The sequence below is a fragment of the Mus musculus genome, chromosome X (assembly GCF_000001635.26).
Source record: "Mus musculus strain C57BL/6J chromosome X, GRCm38.p6 C57BL/6J".
In the NCBI taxonomy this organism is placed as follows: domain Eukaryota; kingdom Metazoa; phylum Chordata; class Mammalia; order Rodentia; family Muridae; genus Mus; species Mus musculus.
Window position 1 is genome coordinate 169,898,088 of NC_000086.7, and position 24,641 is coordinate 169,922,728.

The 24,641-nt window shown below is 37.5% G+C and overlaps 1 protein-coding gene across 16 annotated transcripts in view; it reads left to right on the top strand.

Annotated features, from left to right (window-relative positions):
* The window catches only part of Mid1 (midline 1), a 305,600-nt gene that overhangs the window by 212,889 nt on the left and 68,070 nt on the right, over positions 1-24,641 (top strand). Inside the window, exon 1 of one of the 16 annotated variants that reach the window (XM_017318410.2) lies at positions 17,775-18,151. The exons of 14 other annotated variants lie outside the window; for them this stretch is intronic. The gene's annotated coding sequence lies outside the window, so the exon portion shown is untranslated. Of the gene's footprint in view, positions 1-17,774; positions 18,152-24,641 lie in introns of those variants that run through there. One more of the 16 variants, XM_030251241.1, reaches the window with a different exon arrangement.

Genomic DNA, 24,641 nt, shown 5'->3' on the forward strand with positions numbered 1-24,641 from the left:
ATGGCCGACTAGGCCATCTTCTGCTACTTATGCAGCTAGAGATATGAGCTCTGGGGTACTGGTTAGTTCATATTGTTGTTTCACCTATAGGGTTGCAGACCCCTTCAGCTTCTTGGGTACTTTCTTTAGCTCCTCTGTTTTAATTTTTTTAAATTCCTATTATACAGAGAAACCCTGTCTCAAAAAAAAAAGAGTTTTGTAAAACCATAAGGACAACATGCAATCAATTAATTTTTCAGTGATGGTTTAATCAGTCATTTCCAAATTGGAGATTTGTTGAAAGTTTAGGAGTTCTAAAATATTCAGCTAATAAGACAAGACAACCACAAGAGGCCATATATTGTTCAGTGCCATTTCTAGGAACTGTCCTGAGGAGGCTTATTAAAGAGACAGAAAGATTAGTGGTTACCAGGGGTAAAGGGGGTTGAGGAATGACTATTAATGGGGTGATAAAAATATTCTAGAATTAGATTTGGGTTATACCTAACCCAATCTGTGTTCTTAAAACAACACTGAATTATATACATGAATTGGGTATTTTGACATGGGAATTATATCTCATTAATTTTTTTTTTAAGAATGAGCATCTAGAACTTAAAATAAAAGTATTGAGGACCACTTGTTTGTTTCAAATTTTTAAAACTGAATTTTATTATTTGTACATCATAGAGTTGATTTTCTCTTTTCATCTTTATGTGTGTTCTTAGGATTGAACTTGGGGTACGAGTCTTCAGAGTTATCGTGCTCTCCCTCAAAGAATTTCTTTTTTAATCCCAAATTAAAACACTTTTACTCTGTGTCTCTAATAAGCAGAACAGCCTCACAAATATAGAGAATGGAGGTCACTTTCTTTCTTATTCCAAATGCTTAGTAAATTGTGCAGGTGTATGCAAATGTGAATGTGTCTTTGTGTGTGTGTTTGACAAGAATAGTGTTCAAAGCAAGGTCATGTCATTTACGAGATCTATAGGCAACCTTGGAGCATTCGTGAACAAAGTGTGAAGCTGTTTGCACCGTTCTCAAGTCACATGAATCCAGGCTGGCTTCAGTACCCTTGCTCACAATGAGCCAGATAAGAAATATTTGGGGCCTTCAAGTCTGTCGGATTCCTTAATTCAGCCATAAACTACATAACCACTGTGTCCCCAGAGAAGTTTTATTTGTGGACACTGAAATTTTTAAGCCTGTGTAATTTTCGTGAGTCACAAAAAAAAAAAAAAAATCCCACATTTAAAAACGTGAGAATCTCCTTGTGGGCCACAGGAAACAAACGGAGGATTGGCTTTGGCACATAGGTCCCCTGTTGACTAGTTTGCAGACTCCTGCTCTAGGCACTGACTTGGAAAGGCACCTCACTAATCAGCACATTGTTGTGAAGCATGTTAAATTCCTCAAGCCAGGGTACAAGGGAAAGCAGTAGTGCTGCTTTATTTTGAAGGGCTGAGCTCTTGAAAGACCACATTTTAAGTCAACTTTTTAAGGAAATTATGAAAAATCAGCTAATAGTAACTTTTGAAAAGAGTATTCAGAATGTAATAATGCTACTTTGTGTGATTTTATTTATTTTTCAGTTTTTTTTTTTATTTTTAAGTCAAGAAAGCCATGAATATCTTGAACTTTGTCCATTATGAAGTGTGCCAAGGTTGTGGATTTTAAAGGCATGGGAATTTTTCATTGCTTCTGGCTCCTGCATGTTAACAGCAAAGTTATTCATTAAGTCAATATTTTAAAAAAACTGTCAACAAGGCTTCTTTTATACCAACCATATCTGCATTGGATACAGTTCCAGAGAGGTGATTTCTTTCCTCTTCAACTAATGAGTGTATCCATTGTTATTTTAATGACAAATCATTTACAGAAAAAGAAAAACTTTTCCAGTAAGAAGTCTCCTATATCTTAGTAGTTTATAAGAGGACTCCTGAATAAACCAACCATCAGGATGCTGGCAATGCTTCTTGAACAATGAGCCAGAAATACAAAAGGAAGAAAGCTATAGGAAATATACTGGCCATTTTATATTGCACTTTTGGAGTTACTTTTAGATTTCAGCACAAGTCCAAAGTTGAAGAAGATAAATATTTTTAAAGAGTATTTCTCAGCATCCCCACAAAACAACCTCCCACATACCTCTTGGTTCGGTCAGAGAATTATTAAGATTTACGATTGGATGAAAACTTACAAATATTCTCTCAGAATGTCAGTAAGAAATTTCAGGAAAAGATAGAATGTTTTTCAGTAAAAACTTTACATTTTAATAGTATCTACTGAGAATACAATTTTCCAGCCTCACCCATAGACAAATATTCAAGATGAATTAAGCATGCACCCTGCTATCACAAGCTTTACCATTATTTAAGTTTGTAGAAAGCCTAGCATATCTGGCAAATGTAAATTGTCTCCCTAAGTCTATGACTCCCTTTCTTTGTTCTCGAGCACAGGAAAGAATACAATATTCTAACATCATATGATTTTTTCCACATCTTAAAACACTCTAAATGGCAGAGCTACCTTCGAGAACCTTTGCTCTCAATTACAGAAGACGGACTTGAGCAGCTTTTTCCTCAGAAAAATTGAAAATATTTTGTGAAAGAGGCTCTCTTAAACTGGAAATATTTCAGCATTTGTTTATGATATTGTCTGACATTGGCTTTTAACATTTTTTTCTAGTTTTGTGCATTACATGGTACTATTTTATTCATTCTTTTTGAGGTGAGTAGAATGAGCTCTGGAAAAGATAACAGAAATGAGAAGTTACTTGAAAAGTTTTAAATTCAGTCAGATTTGTATCTAATGCTCTTCTCTCTGCAGCATAGTATATTACTCATCTCTGCTTCTATTTTTTCCAACAGAAAATTCAGGAAAATTAATTCATGGCATTCACCATTCAAACTTCCTATCCTCTTATGTAATCCTTGGCCAGTCCATTATACAGAATGGAGAAGAATGGAAATTTGGGGCAGGAAGAATGAATGTTGAAACTATAGAAAATAAAGTCCCAAGGATGCATTAGATAGTTGAATGCAGCCTATGGATATATGAGCTGAATATGCTATGCACTTTCTACATTAAGTGGGAAAGAGCTCTGGAAAAATTAATTTTTAAGTACAAGGTGACTTAAGAAAAACTAGAACTTGTATGAAAAGATTAGTTGTAAATTTTCCAAGGGTTAGGAAATAAATCAAAGACCCCCCCCCCCCAATAGATTTTTTTCTTTGAATGAATTGTCACTGGTCAGAATATGAGACTTACCTAGGAGGCAAATGTTGCCAGAATAAAAAGATGAAGATGTATTAGTTTACTATTAGCATATAACAAGTTAACACATGCATACAATTTAAAGTCATCACCCATATTTTTAAAGCTCGGGGCTCTGTAAGGTACTCTGGCTATGTTCTTTGGTCATTGATTGTCTTACCAGGCTGAAATTCAGCTTTGAGTCAAACTATGTTCTTCTCTGGAGGCCCTGGGGATGAATCTTCTGCCAGGGTCATAGTTATGGACTGCATTCACTTTCCTAATATTCTAAGGTTGAGCTACTTCATAACTGTTGGTTGGGATCCTGCAGGCCGTCTACACCTCTTGTCTGTTTCTGCTTTTTCAGCAACAGCACACTGAGTCATTTGCCCATAAAACATCTCTCTGAACTTTTATTCTTTCAATGACAGAAAACACATGGCTTTGAAATTGTCCATGTGATCAGGCTGGGCCTATCTGAACCACTTCCCTTTCTGATACCACCTGTACACTCCAACATGACATACTTCTGACTATCTTGTAATAGTCTCAGGTTTCAGAGGTAAGGGAGAACATCTCTGGGTTGCCATTTTAGAAAGTTGACCTGCTGTAGAGATTTTTATCTGTTGCTTTGCATCTTTATGTACAATTCGCTCACCACTGCTGGGGTGAAAAGGCAGAATTGGAACTAAGTGTCACTAGCTTTTTCTTCCAAGGAAAGCCACACATTCTGGCATTAGGCTGCTCCCCTGACCATCTTCTGGGTATTTATTGACCTGTGGGTCACGACTCCTTAGTGGGTTACTTAGTTGGAGGACTCCTGGAAGACATATATGTTTACATTCATAACCGTAGCAAACTTATGAGGTAGCAATGAAAATAATTTTATGGTCAAATGTCACCAGAACATGAGGAACTGTATTAAAGGGCCATAGCCTTAGAAGGTTGAGAATCACTGCTCTAGAGTGTAAATGGGTCATCTGAAGACTTTATGGACATGGTATTCACAAGAGGGCAGCATAAAGCAAGAGCTAGGAATAGTGATACCAAGTCACTTGATCCTAGTCTTTTGTGAGATGGTCATCAACATCTTAACCAACCAACACAGGCTTCCTCAGAAGACACGAGCCAGTTTGTGCAGTGCAGCATTCCATAGCCCATATTCTAATGCTCCCCCACCCAAAAAGGTCTTTTAAGACCTGTGTCCTCATTCTACATCCTATGAAATGGAATAATCGTAGTTACAGTGCGTATCTTTTTGGATTTCTGCTTTATATAAAAGAGTAAGATTATTTGCCACTAAAAACTGTTTTCCATTGTCAGTATATGTTGTACTGGGTGGGTTGCTCACTTTCTTTTTATGAAGTCTTTGGCTTATCCGGTCTATTTGGTTTGTTAAGTGGTTGTACTACTTCAGTTGTTCTAAAAGGTACTTAGTGAGAAGTCAGAAGAGTCTTTGAACATGAAAAATCACCCAATAAATTATATTTAAACTAACAACTAACTAAACAAAGTGGAAAGTATGATCCCATCTTTGTGGTTGAAATGTACAGGAAAATGACCAGAAGGATTATTCTATGGAATACTACATCTTAGTGGTTACCCCTTCTATAGGTGACTTGCTTTGGGGGAACTGTGATGAATGAGTGCACAGTGCATTCATGCACAGCAAAGTGCTATTAAAAAGTTAACCATTCTCTGTTTTGCCTTTAACATTCAAGATGAATGGGCAAGCTAAACTCAATCATTCACATGTAGCTAAAGAACTGTTTTACATGGCTCATTCATGCCTCTCTTAGATCTCTAGAGGGCAGCCTCAAAGTTTACTATTCATTCTTCTTAATGCTGGTTGGATGCACATGTGCTATTTTCTGTAAAAGAAAATACTAAGGAGTATTTCTTCTTTTATAACAAGGTTTTAGTGTCCCCTAGGCCCCCTTAGTTCTATTTACTTTGGATATTTCAGGAGTTACTGTAGGGCTTAACTGTGGTGAGTCTTTAAGCCCCCTTTTTAAATTCATAAACTTCCTCAAGTCTTAGAAAAATGTCAGGTTACATTTATATTTTGTAACCCAGTTGGAGTATAGGCTGCTTCCATTCTGAGCACCTTGTTCTAATTTATGTCAGGAGGAATTGTATATAGGTCAGGGTGGGGAGCATGTTATAATTAATGGGGTGGACAAGTGGACTTTCAGTATTTCATAAAATAAAATAGAACTCACATGTGCTTGTAACTCTTGTGTTTTCAAATATTTACATGTCTTCTAGTAAACATTAACTATAACATATATTTCTCCTCTGAACTTGCTGACTGGGAGGTCACAAGCCATTGCTCACTGAGTGGAATACATAGATGACAAGGTAGTTATGTAAAAACTGGAGTACTCAGGGGATATCAGTTAATGGGCTCATGGAAATAATCCAGCCTTGGGTTTTTCTCCTAAATTTTCTCATGCTTGAAGCACCTTCTTCTTGATAAGCTCCAGATGTCTGTCCTAAGGGTAAATGATGATCCCTTAGCATGAGAAATTCTTTAATGGCTCCTGGTGAACAAGAGGTGATTGACCAATGCTTAACTACTAGTCTTTTAAAGTTAATTTATAACTAATAGAGCCTAGAGTCCAAATGTACTATACACTCATATACCAAAGTTCCTAATGTAGGAGCAACATTTTTCATGATGGTAATATGTACACCCTCCAAAAACGTTTGTGTGTGTGTGTGTGTGCACGTGCACACACGTGAAAGAGAGAGAGAGACAGACAGAGAGAGAGACACAGAGAGAGACACACACAGAGAGAGAATGATAATATAAGCCTCAGTCAACAGCTGGCATTGATCTTAGCTGACATTTTCAAGGTCATTCCCCTACCTTGCATTGGCAGGAATTTTTTCCATAAAAATAATTTCCAAAAGTTAAGAAGCCTCATGTATGTCTAGAGATCTCCTTCTCTTGATAATAGTTTAATTCAGTATGGTGATAGACTTTGCTAGCTCAAGTTAGCATAGGCTAGGCATCTGTGAGAATTTGGAATGGAGATCCCAAGATAGACTTGTAACTACACTGGAGACATCTGGGGCTATTCAGCTGCCATTATATTCCACAAGAAAACCCAAACACTAACACTCACTCAATAATACATATATTATGTATAATGTGTGTATATATATATATATCCATATTTGCTCTTTAATCATATTTAGAGATATTAGTCTTTAATATGTGATAACAAAATTGATTAGAAGTATATTAATATATGTTATCAAATACTTAACATTATATAGAGAAGAAAATTTTAATAATTTCCTTTAATATACAAACATTGAAAAGCTTAACCTTGCCTTTATTTTGTCCAAAAAATGAACCATTTTATTCATTACAATTTTTTTCTACTTTCCTCGGGCATTTGGGACATATAAAGAAGATGATTGTATGATTAATGTGAAAATGAACATGGACATAGTTATACATTCAAGCCAAGCTCTGATTTCTCTCCTTGTGATGAAATGGGAAAAATATATCAGTGATCTGAAAGGAAAAGTAACATTTGGAATTACTAAGAGCCACCCAGTACTTGATTTTAAGCTACATAAGTAAAAGTGAGTGGAGTCAGGCATTTTAGACACATTTCAGTGAAGATTAAAAAAAAAAAAAAAAGGTTTCGTATTTGAGGTTCAGTTAACCAGAAAATTAAATTAACCAGAACTCTTATATTTACAGAAAATTTCAACCAAATGAGGAGTCTCATACTTTTATCATCATCTTAATTCCCGCACAGAAATTAATTCTATCTTCTATTTCTTGGAGGGTATTTGTTTTCAAAGTCATTGCCTTGAAGGAGCAAGAACTATAGTGCCTTTTTATTTTGGATATTAATAATTATCACTCATATATGTAAATATGGACTGCTTGTGAGAGGGAACATGTATGCACAAGAGAGAATATGTTTGCACATGCAGCATTTAAAGGCACACTAGTAGTCAGTGCTCTCCATTGTGACATATAAAGAAGATGATTGTATGATTACAATGCTTTTCCATTTTTTTCTTCCCAGTAGCTTTCCCTTTCCAATCTGTGATTTAGCATCACAAGTATTTTTCTAGAAATGGATCAGTGTTTTCTTGTAGATAACGAAAGTTTGGTAGAGGAGAAACTGTACTACAATCATCCGGATAAATAACTTCTATGTAACAGAATAATGTCTTCACAAAGATAACAAGGAAGTGAATCAAAAAAGCTCCAAAGTAGCTCAGAGGCTGTCTCTTTTGCTTTTGTTTTCACTGTCTTTCTTTCCTTCTTTCTTCTTTCCTTTTCTTTCTCCCCCTCGCTCTTTTTTCTCCTTTTCTTCCTTCCTTCCTTCCTTCCTTCCTTCCTTCCTTTCTTTCTTTCTTTCTTTCTTTCTTCTCTCTTCTTCTTCTTCTTCTTCTTCTTCTTCTTCTTCTTCTTCTTCTTCTTCTTCTTCTTCTTCTTCTTTCAGTCACTAAGCAGGAGATTTTGCCTGATTAAGGAAAAACTCATCTTGATTTTCATTTTGCAATTTTGACAGACTTCTCTTTTATAGCTGAGCACACACACACACACACACACACACACAAGATCTTTATTCAGGCAAATGATCATTTGTGCTATTGTAAGCAAGATTCTGCTGATGAGAATACGAAGTCTCAATGATAAAGGAGAAAATGGGTCTCCAAGTCTCAGCTCTAAAGGACCTTGGAATTTGCCCACTACCCTAAAGACCCTCATTACCATATCCATCATATTGTTGTAGGGTCTGGTGTTTTGTTTTGTTTTCTTTTGATAGCCTACAATCCAAGAAAGGCTGTGTAGCACAGTGGCTAACTAGGGTTTTGTGAGAACAGGGTAGAGCCAGGGATAGAAAATAGAGGTTTTGGAGTTCATCGCCCCAGGGGGCTAATGTGCATAAAGGAACTGCCACTCAGGATCAGGAGGAAGAAGCACCCATGCAAAGAATTGCTTCTGGATGCTGATAGTCAGGGGCGGGAAGCAGGACCTGAGCGCCCCTCTTTGAACTCCTGATGTTTTGGTAGTTTATGTTGTGGGGGGAGGTTAACTGGCAGTGGTTCAAGCACAACAAAGCGCCCTTCAGGGAAGTCACCAGCATTCCTATCATCCTCTAGTGTCCTTTGCCCAGCGCTCCAGGGGTGAGTGATTTCCTGGTCTCTTTTCCAATGAAGAAAATGACTGAAGTTACAAAACTAAATATTTGCATCCATTTAAAATACAGAGTAACTTGGAGGAATTTGGAATGGAAAGTATAGTGATTGCGAGTCGGCAGAACTGTTTGGATCTGTGCCTTGGATCAAGTGCTCCTGTTAACTTAAACAATGACAAGCTAAAGTAGCTGCTTAACAAGAGACAACTGATCAAGTTTTACCATAAAGATGATAAATCAGGCATTAAAATCATTTCCCCCCACAATGCAATGTAATTGTTTCATAGTTTCGACTGCTAACATTCATATATTTTAACAATAAGTTTAGCTCCACCATAGTACAGCTTTGTCACATTGAAAGTTTACTGTTCTTAGAGCCAGACGTTTTGTAAATGAATTTCTAAACCCTAGATTACATTTCAAGTACAAAGTCCTTTCAATTTCCCTCCCCCCTTTTAATATAAGGAGCCACACTCTTATCAATCCTGATAGAATGAAAGGATAAAATGTTTGTGAAGCAATGGACACTTAGATTGAATCTCAAGGAAAGGATAAAATACTTAAGAACAAAAGGGTTTTTGTTAAGTCCTAAACAATTGTTTAAATTAATAATAATAATAAAAACCAAAGTAACAACACAAAGACCATAAGCTAAATCCACAAGATCATACCTTTGGATATGAATTCCAAAGTAATGCTGTATATTTATGCTTTACAAATAATACTTGTAAATAATTCTTAGACACTTAACAAGGAAATTTTCTGATTATAGCAGAGAAAAACAGTTTAGTCTGCCATAGGAGTGTGTTTTAAAAGTCATTAGGATCCTTCTGATGGTTGTAGAATTTATCCTTATAGATTACCATTATTTTTGTGGTACTTGGTGTGGAAATCAGGAACTTATACGTGCTAGGCAAATACTCTATGAGTCAACTACATCCCCAGCCCTACATTTTCTCGTTTAAGAATTTTTTTTTTTTTGCAGAAGTATTGCATCTCCACAAAACAGTTTGGATCTTGGGTTTTAGTCCAAAATTATCTTTATATTGGAGCTAATTCACTCTCAGAAGGCTGCTTGTTTTAAAAGACAATATACCCTGCCCTAAACCTTATCTCTGGAGTTAGAAAGATAGCTCAGTGGGTAAATGCTTTCCTTGACAGCATGAAGACCAGAGTATGGATCTGTGGAACCCACAGAAAAGACAGCAAGGGTGGTGGCCACCTGTAATTCCAACACTTGAGAGGCAGGTCCTGAGACAATCTAGCCTAGCTAGCTAGTATAGCTGATTGGTGAACTGGAGTTCAGTGAGAGACCCTGCTTCAATAACTAGAGAGCAATCTAGGAAGACACCTGGCACCAGCCTCTGGCTTACATCTGCACATGCATGCACCCACACTCACCTATACATATGTGTGTACTCACACATATTTGAATATGTATATATACATGTATGCATACCACACACATATACATACCAAAAAAAAAACCCCAAAAAAACCAAAACCTTAAATAACCCTTGTCTCTTGCTTCAATGTGGGACACTAGGGGAGTATCTCTCAACCTTCCCAAGCATCCCCTGGGCCTATGCTGTTCATGCAATGGCAACTCTCTTTTCCTCCCTTAATGAGTGCCCTTGGGATCTCATTCCTTCTGGCTGATTCTTACTAAGGTGGCCTCCAAAATGATGCTTGGTCACAATTTTGCCTAACCAGGAAGGGGTGTTATTTTAAGATACTACTGGCCTCTTCTTGCACTGTCAATCATATACTGACCAGAACTATCAGACAACAGGACCTTACAGTTGTAACACATCTTTGACACTCACCAATCTTGAATCTGGGGTTCCAGATGTTCATTTCCCACAGCACTCTACTCACTTCCTGCATTTCTCTTCCCTACAACCAAAGTTGTATGCTCACTGGTATTTTCAGTTTTGAGTTAGCATTCTAAGATCCAACACACATGCAGGTATCCAGGTACACATTCTGAATACTACATGCTGTGCTTTAAATGTGTCCACAAAATTCACGTGCTAGAAATTTAATTCCCAATCCAGTAGTGTTGAGAGGTGTTCGAGCTTGTTCAAGTGGGTTTGGCCTTATGTTCACTACTGCTGTCTAGGACATATTTCTCTCTGAAATAGACTTCAAGGTACAATCTTGCATATGTCTTGATCTATGACTGCCCAGGCTATGCTACAAAATGGTGACAAATATATTCCGTTTCTTTATATCATGCCCAATCAGCTCCTTTGCTCTAGAAAGACAAATTAGCCCAAGACACTATGCTTTCTTCTTTCTTGGCCCACTGAGTCTCTAGGCCATCCGGTCAAAGCACATTGCTAAAATAAATCAAGAGGTCACTCTTTTCAAATAACTCAATCATCTTGCCTTTTCAAACAATAAATTGTAAAAGCTTGACTTTAATGCCCTTGAGAAAGAAATTTATGCTTGGTATCTGAAACTAAGCAGTTAATCTGAAACTAAGCAGTTAATAATTGGGGATGGTGGTGAAATTATAACTCTCTGCTTAAATGCTGGGAAGTTTTATACTAAAATTAAAAATATGTCTATAGTCATATCGCCCAGAATATGTCTGACCAAACCTAAAATTAAGATGCTTTTGCTTTTTTTTATTGTCAAGAGGATAGTTAGAATGTCAAGAAAGACCACCCAGATATGAGTTGAAATATCCCTTTTGCTAAAATAGTCTATGTACACCTGCCAACGTTGTTTTGTGTAATCTCCTTAACTTCTTTCATTTTGTATGAGTATTTAAAATAATTACTTTTGCAAACTATTTCATTTATATTTTCTTCATTACCATGTAAGTTCTCTAAGGGCAGGCCCTTGTTCTCCTACTTATTACTATACTTTAGGGTCCGGGGCCCTAGAGCTGCTCCTGAAAGCTGGCAAGACAAACAAAACAAAACAATCCAAATACTTGTGGAATAAAATAGCTGAATTTTATCTGCTTTTTAATTCCAAAACAAGTTTACAATTAAAAATGCTTACAGAATCAGATTATTGTCCCACACACTTGTGTGTGGTATATGTGTGTAGTTATGCATACACATATACATATATTTAGAAGTCAGCGAATGCCTTAAGTGTCTTCCTCTATCAGTTTCAACCTTATTGGCTGGATGAGTCGCTGAGCCCAGAGATTGCTGTTTTGTCTAGGCTGGCTGATTGGCTACTGAAACCCATCTCCAAACAAAGGGTGATAAGCATTTATGGCCATATGTAGCTTTTATGTGAATGCTGGGAAGTTGAATCAATGTCTTCTCTTTTTATAGCAAGTTCTCCTACCCACTTAACCATCTCCCCAGCCCCTTTCCCCATAGTCTCCAAACTATTTTGGTATAATGTAGAGAGCTTATGTTTTAGACTAAGTCCAGGCTTATTTGAGACTATGAAGGAATGGTTTTTAACAGCTGTAGATTATCTGGCCTAAATCTATGAGTAGAACTTCCTTGTTAGTTTTCCTGTGTTGCTGCTGACTGTAAAGGGTGGTGCTGGTGGTAAAATCTCATTGCTTCCTTGCAAGCTTCTTTTACTGTGGACTTCCTTGACTTACGGATTGTTTAATGTCATGTGAGAGTCTGCATATACTGTAACTGCTAGGAAGTCCACTGATAACCTGATTTCTATTTGCTACTGTTAGTCTGCCCCACAGGTGGAGACCGGAACCATGTGTGCTGACAAATGAGTCTCCACAGATTGCTCAGATTTGTGTAACTCTTGAGTGTTACTATTTTTAAGCTGCTTATATACAAGAAAGTCTCACAGAATAGAGATAGTTATCTTTCCCCAAGGCTTGGAAAGCATTCTTATATCTCATAATACAAGATTCAGGTTTCTTAAGTTTTGGGTTGCTGAGCTGTGGTGAACCCTACTGTGTGCATCTGGTACACTGAATGAGACTTGGGGAAAACTTGAAGCAAGACTATGAAGCATATACCATTTGTTGTGCCTTGAAAACTGCTTTATCAAATCTCTAATTCAAGGCTCTCATGCTTTCTGTCAGCATCCATGTAACCTGAAGGCTGACGGATTAGCTTATAAAGATAAAAAGTCTGATATTGGTCTGCTCTCACTAGGCTCATGGGTACTGTCCATGCTAGGGTCTCTTGTTTCCTGCAAAGTAAAATTCCTAGCAACTGATAGACAAAGGGAAGCAAAGAATGCAGCCTGGGGGTCTTTGTGGGAAATACCATTGTAATGACCACAGATTTGTACTGAAGTTTAGGATATATGCAAAATTGTCTACATAAAACTATTATTAAATGGTCATTTTTGTTAAAAACGGAAATGTTAATTCAGAGGTTGGAGTGATATTAGGAATTCTCCCTGCCTTTCCAGAGGACCTGAATTTGGATGCTATCACCTACACCTGGCAATTCATATTTGCCTGTAACTCCAGTTCGGGGGAATCCAACAGCTGCTTGTAGTCTCCTTAGACGACCCTCCCTTTATGGTATAACCACAAACAATAAATACTTAAAATTAGTTGTTTTTAAGAAAGAATGTTAAATTATTAATCTCAGATCATTCCTTGATATAAGATACTTCGTGAAGATTAATAAATAACTACATGGATTGGTATCCTTCCTGCTTCCCAAAATAGCTTGAAAAGGTTCCTAAGGAAAAAATATAGATAAAGAAATTATTTAGTGATGAATGAGAGAATTAATTAAGGACGAGAGGGGACAAAGGACAACATAATGACAGTTTTGAAACGTCGCCTCACTTGATCTCCAACAGACTGTGACAGTTCTCTCACCCTCATTTAGTAGGAAACAGACTGGATAAGAGAGGTAGAGTACCAGGTCCTTATCTGCCTTTGCAAGGAAATGCCAGAGTCCAGGTTTGACCTCAGGGTTATCTGCTTTCAAGGTATACATTCTTTTCTATTGTGTCACATTGATGGGACTGACTCAAAAGACTAGGGGAACTTGGGTCCTCTAAGTTTAAGGGTTAGCCCCAAGTTTTCTGAAAGTACAACAGAGACAAAGCAGTTTCTTAGTTCTATTTGAAACAGCAAGGGCAGTGTGGGAAAGAGAAACAAGGTGAACAACAGCAGAATCTAGACAAATGAAAAAAAGATGGAGATTTCTAATGCCATGCAAAACTTACATTTCAGAACCCATTTAGCTTAGAGACTGCAGTGATAATAATAATGAATAATATGTTAAGTCCAGTAAGTTAATTCAACTCGAATTATGTCTTACTAAATAAGTCATCAATCACATTGACAGCTTTTGGAAACTTTTCACTACTTTGACTGTTTTAGTTGCTTTGAGTGTTTCTCAATACAGTGCTCATTGCTCGGTTTCCCTGGGAATTCTAACGGGGGCTTGTCAAAACCTTGGCTGGGTAAGTATGATGATCTGAGTTTGGATTCCCAGAAACCACATAAAAAGACATCTATAATCCCAGTGCTGTGGAGACAAACGCAAGTGAATCCTTGTAGCTAAATGGCCAGCCAGCAAGCTCCATGTTAGGTGAGAGACATTTAGTCAAACATCATATCTAACATCAACCTCTGTCCTTCACATGTCCTCCCTCACATATAGGTATGCATACACTCATACGCTCACACACACAGAAATACACACATACACACAGAGACAGAGAAAGAGAAACAGAGACAGAGAAAAAGAGATGTTTCCACACATACACAAAGTTAAGGACATACTGTGAAGAGAGTCATTTTTTGGCAAAAATTTTAATTTTCTTAACACTCAGCTATTTGTTAAAGTGAGCATCTTAGTCTATATAGGGTAAAACAGTTCTAGAAATAGCAGGAAGTAGAATACGGTTTCAAAGGAAGGAGATTTTTATGAGATTTGGAAGCTGTTTTAATTTTATGATACTTTAAAACAAATGTCTATGTGTGTATTTTAATGGTAACCCAGTTTTATTGCCCCAGATGTAAACATCTATGATTCCCTGAAAAGTTATAGTTTATCCACTGGCATTTCAATGTGGCAAAAAAGTGTTTTTGCTTGAATTTCTCTGAAAATTCTCCCTCTGGCTTTTGTTCTGGACAGACAGTCCTGATACTGTTCTTAATATCCTGTTTTCATTCGTCAGAGCTGTTACCCTTTTCATTGCCATGTTCCCATCATTTCTGGTCTTTCATGTGGTGCTTTACAATAACAATTGAGAACAAAAGAATCACTCCTCTTTTGGTATTTTGTGTGTGGCTAACTATGAAGTTGAGTGGGTAAAGTGGTTTTCTTTTTATAATTACCTCTCTCTCTCTCTCTCCCCTCTCTCCTCTGTGTGTGTGGGGGGGGGGGTTGTATTAGTGTATATGACGAGGATGAACACTCTTATGCCATGGTGCAGGTCAGGGAGATCAGGGGACAAGTCAGTTCTCTCTTTCTACCATGTAGAAACCAGGGATTCTACTCAAGTCCTCAGATTTAGCAGCAAGTGATCCTACAGTCTGAGCCATATTACCTGCCCAGAAAAGCACTATTGGTGTGTGTGTGTGTGTGTGTGTGTGTGTGTTTGTGTGTGTGTGAAAGGCATTATCATATTAGATACTTTCCCCATCTGCCCATACAACAGGGATCGATTGTATTCTTTATGTGCGTGAGCATGACAGACGGATATGCTCACTTACTTACCTGTTCATTGTTCACAAAACAACCTGAACATTTTAGGGGATAACTGGGAAGAAGTCAGCTTCCTAGAGGAGTATTATATAGACAAAGTAAAAAATAAAAATAAACTTGTCTCAAAGTAATAAGGACTTTTCTATGATTCAATCTACTTACAAAAATCCTGTCCAAGTGTCAAGTAACTTAGACAGATTTAAGCCCTGTGGCATTTTTGGATAAGTAACCATTACCTACAGGTTTCTGTCTTTGCAGAGAACAAAGAATTTCTGTAATTTAGTAGGCATAAACAAACTGGGAGACTTACAGAGAATGAATGTTGTTAACAAGTTCAAGTAATTTTTAAAGGGTGCTTTTGTATATGTATGTGTATCAATGTATATACCTCTATACACATATACAAATACTGATTCTATTATATACACACCCAGGGTTTTATAGGACTTAGAGTTTTATGGATATATGTATAAATGTCTACTCAAATATAAATATGGATGGAAAAGCACTCGGGGAAGGAAGGATCATGTGTTCTTCACCTGTGGATGGTTTGGAAGAAATTAGCTTTGATTTTTTGCCACCACCATGATGTGACTACACTAATCTGAAGTTTCAATCAGAGGCCTCCTGCTAGGAGACAAGTTGAGATCTGTCCTGTCTTCTTTCTCTTTGTAGCCTGTTACTATTGTCAGACCCAAATTCTTATATGAAATCCAGAAAAGTCTAGAGTAAAAAACATCAGTCATTTACAATGTAATATAAAATATATTTGATTTGCCTTTAAAACTGAATTGGTTTAGCTGGGTATGGTAACACACACTTTTAATCCTAGTGCTTGGAGGCTGAGGAATTAAGATCATAAATTCCAGGCCAGCCTTGACTACAAAGCAAGACTAGGCTTGTTTATTTGTTTTTAAAAGAAAAAAAAAAGAAAACACCCAGGATGCTTTGTTTCTTAAAATAAACCATAATATATAAAACATGAAATATTTGAGACCCTTTGATTGTTAGAAATCTCAACTAAAGACTAACAAGTTATGAACTTGAAAATATTACAGACTGCTTTGTTGTTGTTTACCATTGTCTTTTCATGGGTGGAGTAAATTTTGTGTTTCCTGATGTTTCAACTTGAGCCACTTAGGCTGATTTTCCCGTCACAGTGCCAGAATAAAGACAAGTTAAATAATAAATGATAATTTTAATGTTATGTTCACAGAGGCTAGTTAAATAAAACATCGATGAAAATTTATTTAACTTTCCATTTGATAAATACAAATGTGTGTCTTTGGTGGACCACATGAATGTCTTACAGAAATCATCTGTTTTAGAATTGACTAACGCCTGTATTGTTAATAGGTAAGTGAAAGTATGATTTGGGAAGACATTGAGCAAGAATATCATACCCTGCATCTTTTATGTCCTATGAAATGTGCTCTTGTTCACCATGAAGTTTTGTACTGCCATAAATGCAGGTGCTGTAGCTTGCACACTGCACAAGCAGAGTGTGCCCCCAGCTTCCCCCTTATCTTGCATGCTCCTTAATCACCTTTGCTGGAGCCCAACTGTCTACAGGATGAACGGGATCATGCAGAATTGTTTGCACACTTTCCTGGTAATGTACTGTAGTTGCAGTTTCTTGTCATATATAATGATAAGCCATATCCTTCAAATAACTGCAGTGCAGGACAAATTTTCTTCTTCCTCTTAGAAAATCTATCTCCCTTTCTTCATTTTAAAGGATTACTTTCTATTCTCAGTTCACCCTCTTTTTTTTTTTTTTTTTTTTTTTTTTTGGTGCCATTCTGGGGACCAGTTCTGAAGAGTAACATCAAGTTTGGGGACAATTTATGGACTTTTTTGTAGTCTGTATATACCTATGGTATTATATTTGTATGTAGTATGTTAGATGCAACATCCTGTGAGTTCTGTAGTCATAGATTTCAACCAAGTCCAAATGAAAAACATGTGAAATGTGTTGTGTCTGTACTGATCATGTATAGACTGCTCTTGTCACTTTTTTCCAAATAATTTACCATAACATTGTGTTAGATATAGGTAATTCTGGATTATTTTAAATATGTGAGAGGATATGTATATATGCAAATGTCATGCCATTTTGCATAACAAACTTGGACATCCATAGGTATTGATATTTTTAGTGGGGGTGCTCTGGAACCACTCCCCATGGAAACTCATAGAAGACTATTTACACATAGCATTCTTTTGAGGTGATTATATGTGTGATGTATGATAATATGTGCATAATTGATACAGATACATGTTGTATATTAAGATGATCCACTGTAATGAACAAGACTTTTTGGAAGAAAATATGAATGGTTTAGTGTAGATACAAGGCATTTTTCCTCCTAATGTCAACTGAAAACTAACTTCTTTCAGAATTGAAACTTAAATTCTGAGGCTAACGAAACAAAATAATGAGCATATTATTTTTAACATGAACTAGCATCCAGAACATAACAAGATAATGTGCTCAGTAGAGTGTTTAAAGGATGCGAGGTATAGGAACTATCAAGTTTCTGACTTCTGGTCACCATGAAGTGTTGTAGTACCACAAACGTAGTTGCTGCAGGTTGCATACTGCACAACCAGAGTAAGCCCCCAGCTTCTCCTTTCTCTTGCATGCAGTATGGAGAGCTGATATGTTTGCTTCTGACTTCAGACAGCATGCAGTCATCGGAAGCAGGAAGAGTGCCTATCTCAGTTCCCAGTCATCGCGCTTCTTGTCAAGGCAGTGGGTCTTACCCTGACCTGAGCTGCCTTTTCATTTTGTTTCAGCTGAGCACTGACCAGGCTAGGGGACAGGGAAGTCACAGTGGGGGCCATGGAAAAGGCAGTTGATTTCTTCAACTCAGGCAACCCTGGCAGAGTGGATGAGGTGGAGCTGGCCTTCCTGGAATTGTTGGACCGATTTTCCTGTTGTATTTCACTGTCGACTCTCTCACAGACACACACACACTCACACAGGACCGCTCCAGCTCTGCCTGCCACACGCCACCTGGTCTCAGTGGCCTGTCTATCATTTTTGTGGAAGCTTATCCTCTACCTACAGCGATGCTTCTTCAACAAGAACTAGAGTGCAGTCCGTTGGTGGGTATTCAAGGGGGTCTGTTTGTTAGAACCTTGAGTGGTGCTCTAAGGGCTCTTAACCGGTTTTGTTTGCAGCCTGCTTACCAGGCTTCTAGGAATGGATCGCATGATCAAGGCTTTCGAGGGCTTTTCTTAACTGTTAAGACAGAGATTGCTCATTTTCACTGCCATGAGTGTCTTTTGCTTTCCTATGTGTGTAGATGAACTTCCAGGAGTATTTAAGCATTCTGTTCAGTAAATTTGGAAGACTGTGTTTCAATTAAAATAACCAGACTGTGTGACCTAGCTCCCATTTCCCCTTAATTTTGATCATTAAAATGTTCATATCCCCATAGACATCTGCCATGCTTCCAAATGATTCTTTTCAGGAATGATCATTCATTGTTAGTCAGGTTGCATGGTCAGGCAAGTGTGTGATGTCCTTGAGATCCAATTACTAAATGTGCATGTGTTACAGGCAGATGTGGAAGTACACAGAAATGGTTGCTTACTAGTTTGATTTGATTTGCATGAATTTCACCAGGTGAGGGAATGGTGGCATTAAATCCTCCCGAGTTCTCATGTCAGGCAAAATGATTTCAATTGCAACCTGATTTCTCCTTTGTAAAAACAAATAAGAAATTACAAAATGTTCTCAATGTACTAATTGCTTGTTTGAAAACTCCAGGCTAGCATCTTGATGCTAATCTGCTTGTCATCTTTGCTACATTCAATCATTCTGGACCCCTCCAATTTGTTTGGCAGAATTCCATAGTTGTTTGTTACCAATGAAATGAATGTGGATGTGCTGACACTCCAAGGGCGCATGTAGTGATCTTGTAACTGTAGAGTAATGTTCATTACTTGTAGACTGTCACTGGATCACCCTTTTCCCACAGGTTGCTCCTCATTGTAGTATTTATATGAAAAATCGGTTTTATCTGTGTACTGATCTGTGCCATAATAGGAGTGTGAAACTGCCAAATATTATAATCTCCAATTCCCAGTCTTGCAAAATAGTTTCAAATCCAAGGAAATCTCCTTTCTTTCCATCAAGACTGCTGTTATTGTCTTGTTGGCTCCCCTGCCAGGGTAATAGTAACTAAAGTAGACCTTAGGTACTATGTTGATTTGGTGTTTTTTAATACCCAAATGTTAAATACTAAGCTATGTATTGAATATGCAGAAGTTGAGTGCTTTTATTATGTCATTTAAAACTTATATCCTTAATGAATTCACCTTGCATATAAGAACCAGTTTCTACTGAAGTTATTATATAATTTTCTGGTTTTGGACATTTCTCTAAATGAGAGAAAGGTCCTTCTGAGCTCAGACTGTTGTAACCTTAAAGTCTCAGGTTGATTCCCAATGTTTCTCATCAGTCATTTTGAGCCTTTCAGAGTCTGTATTCTTCTCATCCATGATAGAAACACCAATCCATAATTGTCAAAAGCTATTGCACCTATAGTTCTATAATAAGAATAATGTTATACCCAGTGCCCTAACATTAGTAAGTCAGCTTAACTTTTAATTCTGTCAGGTGATGGGGCTAAGAAATGTGGAGCATGTTTCTGAAAAAATAATATAATATCTTTGTGCCATTTTTTTAGTGTTGTTTGTTGTTCACAATTCTATTAAAATCTAACCTTTCTGAAACCATTTTTTATGAGTCTTGGTATAGCTTTCTATTGTGTTAAAGCAGTGGTTGTATCAGTTATCTGCATTACAATTCATAACAGTAGCAAAACTAGTTATGAAGTAGCAACAAAAGTAGTTTTATGGTTGGGAATCGTCTGGGAAGTGGGTGAGAAACACCTGGTATTAGCCTAGTAACCCAGAGTTGGTTTTTCCAGTTTGTTCCTTGATCCAGCACCCCGTTCATTTATCTGATTGTGGCAATATTCACAGCTGTTCACTAAGAGACTGAGAGTAAAATTATTCATGCATTGCTTGTGGAATCTTCTCTCTCTATTCCAAATGAGGACAACAATGAATAACAATTACATTTCATGCAGTATGCAAACATGAGACAAAATATAGGTTGGGGGGGGAGATATCATCCCTAGAGGTACCTAACTTTTAGTCTGATTATTTTTTAATTAACATTTAAAATTAAATCTGTCTCTGTCTCTCTGTCTGTCTGTGTGTGTGTGTGTGTGTGTGTGTGTGTGTGTGCGCGCGCGCGCGCGTGCACGTGTGCGCTGGCATATCTGCGGAGTTCAAATAACAACTTCTGAGAGTCAGTCCTCTCTTTTACTGCGCAGATTTTGAGGATCAGACTTAGGTTTTTAAGGTTGGCAGCAGGTGCCTTAGACACTGAGCCATCTTCCCAGCACTCTCAGTCTAAGTCTTGATCATGAAAGTGAAACTTGCATGGCCTACTGAGTTTGGTCATGGATTGAACTTTGCATTGAATGGTGCTAGGGATACTAGACGTTTCCTCGAGTTCTAGGTTGTGGTAACTGCATCAAAGTAGAAATCCTGAGGCTTCACAAAATACCATTGTGAAATGCTAACACATGGCAAGGCTTGGAGCTTACATCTTTTGTCTGCATTTACTTCCCAGGGCAATATTATGTTTTTGACTTTTACCTCAAAGGAGAATAAAAAGATGAGTCCAATAGGCACAAAAGGCCATGGGTTGGTCTTAAGAGTATCTATCCTGTGGTTCCCCAAACTTCTTTCATAAAGCCAAACCCTATAGCAGAAGTACCTGTGCCATGCCTCTTTTACTGGAAATTTTCTCCTTCCCTTTGTTTTCTCTCATGGCCTAAGCCATAAACAAAGGACAATACCCCACCCCAGAAAGTTCTCCTCGTGGAATAAAAGCATCTTTAATATAAAAATACCTTATGATGAAGGAACATACAGGGAGCTGCAACTGACCTTCTGCTCAGGCAGCTAAGCAGCTGTTATCAACCACCTTAACCATCATTTTGTAATAAGATTCTGTTATCCTTCCAGCCCTCCCCACTAGCTCTTTATCCCTTTGTTAATTCATTTTCCTTAATTCTATGAGGTGTGTACTCTTGCATTAAGGTTTTATCACCTTTGAGGGTTTGTTGGTCATTTGGTTCAAATCACAGATCCATAAGAAGTCTATATTTGAGATTGTGAATGTTTTCTTCAAAGGACGCTTGTGGGGCCTGTGGGGCACATGCACACACACACACACACACACACACACACACACACACACATGCACGCTCATGTCTGAGCTCATGCATATCTATTTTATCCTTCAATGATTTAGAATACATTGAAAGAATAGGATGAGTCACATTATTTAAACATGTCTTGTTATTCTGTTGTGTAGGAAGAAATATTTTACAGTAAATATTTTAGTGACTTGCTCAGTAGGATAATTTTATCACTTTGTATTGCTCAGCTTAAAAGATTACTTTGTAATTACTTAACATACGTAAATACTTAACATATGTCACATTGTTCTAAGCTTTCTTTTTAAACATTTCTTCATTATTTAATTTGAAGTTGCTAAATACAATAGATGCCAGAACACTTTTGACCTCTGAAAGATTCCATTCTCACCTAAAATCCCCCCAGAAACAACAAACAAACACAAACAAACACCATCTAACATGAAGCCAAAAGAAAAATTATTCAAGGAAAATGATTTATGCTAGGAAGAAAAACAAAAGCCAATTGTAAGGAATGGCAAATGGTCTCATTTCTTGGGCCCATGGCTTAAGAAGTTAGGGGTCTTAAAGGTGTAGTTTGGAGAAACTTGGGCAAGACTTTAAAAAATGGAGATGAGATGCAAGGTAGGATTTATAGTTTTCACAATAGGAAAACTCCTTTGTTTTGTACCATGGAGAAAAGTGATATGAAAAAGCTATAGTCCAGGGAGCAAGTTATAAGCTGTAAACTCAAGGAAGAAAGACTAAATTGCTTTTGGAGCTGGAGAGGTGGCTCAGTGGTTAAAAATGCTTGCTGTTCTTCTAGAAGGCCAACGTTTAGTTCTCAGTATATACTGTATACTATATATTCAGTATCTCAGTATACACATATGCATATATATATATATATATGTATATATATATATGACAATGATCTAAAATTGTAGCAGAGAGGGTCTGGATCACAGAAAACAGGGAAAAGGAAACCAATATAAGCATACATTTCTTACACAATGCTTTGAAATTTTGAGATGGAGAATGTATTTGTTTCTACTGATGTTTCTGCTGTTCCTTTGCAACAGACCTGATTACCTTTAATATCACAAATCCATTATTTTATAGATTTGAAAGTCTGAAATCATACATAAATTGCCTATTTATCAAAGTATCTACAGAGTTCTGCCTCTTTCTGGAGGATGTGGGATGACATCCATTTTCATTCTTCTTTCACCAGCTTTTAGATGCTAAAGGCTTGTGGCCTTGTCCTTTGTCTTCAAAGTAGCCATGTTGCTCTAGATTTGCTCACATCACTCTGACTTTGACTCTTCTGTTGGCTTGTCCACTTTGAAGAATTCTTTTGATTCTTTTTAGTCTCTTGAAAAAACCTAGATAATCTCCTTATTACAAAATGAGCAGTTTGGCAGTTTTAATTACTGCCGCAATGTTCATGACTATTCTCTCCTTTTACCTATGTTACATACAGATCCCCAGATATAGTCTGTAGTTATTTTGAGGGCCATTGCCTTGCCTTCTTCACAGAAGAAGGACTAGAAAATGTAGCTGGTTTCTCACTTTTGAGGGTGGTGAAAGAAGCACTGTAGGAGACACCTGGAGGAAAGTTAGGCTGCAGAAGTAGATCAATACGTCAGTCCACTGAGAGCTGCATTCGGACTCTGAAGCAGTTACAAACCATGAAGCTGAGGCTTGTGAACACTGAAGTGACATTCCAGGAAAATGGTGCTTTGAGACTCAAGCATAGAGATTACTTTCATGGAAAGTGACCATGAAGTGAGTTAACACACTGGCTTACCCTTTGGACTCAGAACCCTCCAGGGCTTTGATGAACAGAAAGAAGTCAGCAGCGGGGGGTGGGGTGGGGTGGGGGACCTTGAGAAGGATAATTGCAGTGTGACCCAGAAGGAGAGGACCATAGCTGAAGAAATAAGAAGTGGACCGCTATTCATCTCATTCTTTTATCCACAAAAACCTCCATTTATTTCCTTTCTATTGTGAAGACGTGCTTTTGGCAGTAAATACATTTTTGAGAAGAGCCCAAGCATCTAAGGATACAAGGTTTCAGTGAACTCTATCGCTAAATACAATCCTGCTTCTGGATGTGATTAGAGTGCCTACAAGAACTGTAGGGCACACACATCTGTCAACTCCTGCTCAAGGACATCCAGGCAGCTTACATCCAGCATGGTGAATGTCCTACTTTTTTTTTTTTTTACTCTATCTTTTCAACTCTTTTTGCTTACTATTCTGCCCTGTTCTATATAGACCAACTGCAGGCAGGCCAAGGTGTGAATGCTGAATTGCTGTTATTCCCAGTCTGTTGCAAGGAGTTCTCATGATTATCACTTCCTCCTCCTGAATACAGACAAATCATCCCATTCATTAAAATGTTGAGCTATAGAATTTCCTGACAACAATATGCACGTGTGATTTCCTTCTATTGTAGTAAATTCTAAGAAACTAGCTAAAAAAAAAAAAAACTGTGAAGGTTAGGCAAAAAAAAATTTTTTTTTTTGCAAAAAATCCTACCCCCCCCCAACAAGTACACACTATCTTGTCAATGGGCCTTGTTCAATTTTTAAAAATTGCCTCACCCTTTACCCTGAAGAAACTTTCCTGTTCCTGTTTCCTCTTGTATAGAGTTGATTATGCTGTGTTTGGATTCCTATTTTTTATGTTACCCAACATGTTATTTTCATTTTTAGATAGACTTTATGTGTATGAGTGTTTTGCATGCATCTGTGTACTGCATTCATGCCTAGCACCTGTGGAGGTCAGATGAGGGCATTCAGAGCCTCCATGCAGGTGCTGGGAACTGAACCCGGGTTTTCTGCAAAGAGCAGCAAGTGTTCCTAGCTGTGGAGCCATCTCTTCTGCCCTAGTATTCCCTCACCCCTCTCTAATGAACTGTTACGTCACCAAGGCAAGGGCTAGGTATTGTCTGAGCCTCCTGCAGAACCAAGTGCATGGAAAGACATTAATATTTTATTAAAGAATAAGAAGTATTTTAATCTCTCTAGATATTTTAAAGAAAGATACAAAATGAGGCAGGCTAATTTCTTGAAGAGGGGAGTGACATATAAGGATATTATTTAGTAGTAAAGATGATGTGTAGTATCTTCTGTGGAATTTACCATAGATATAAACTCAGAAACCCTCCCTTTTTGAAATTATGTGACTCAAAGATTTAACAATTTGGCTGAACTTCATTTGTCACATATAGCCACCTTCTCAGCACTTAATTCAGTTAACTATTTATAGTGTAGACATTTGCCCAAAACCCCATATGGAGTACTATGGCAATCAAAGAAAAAGATTCCGATCTGAGCAGCTGCTATTAAATCATTCCTACATGAATT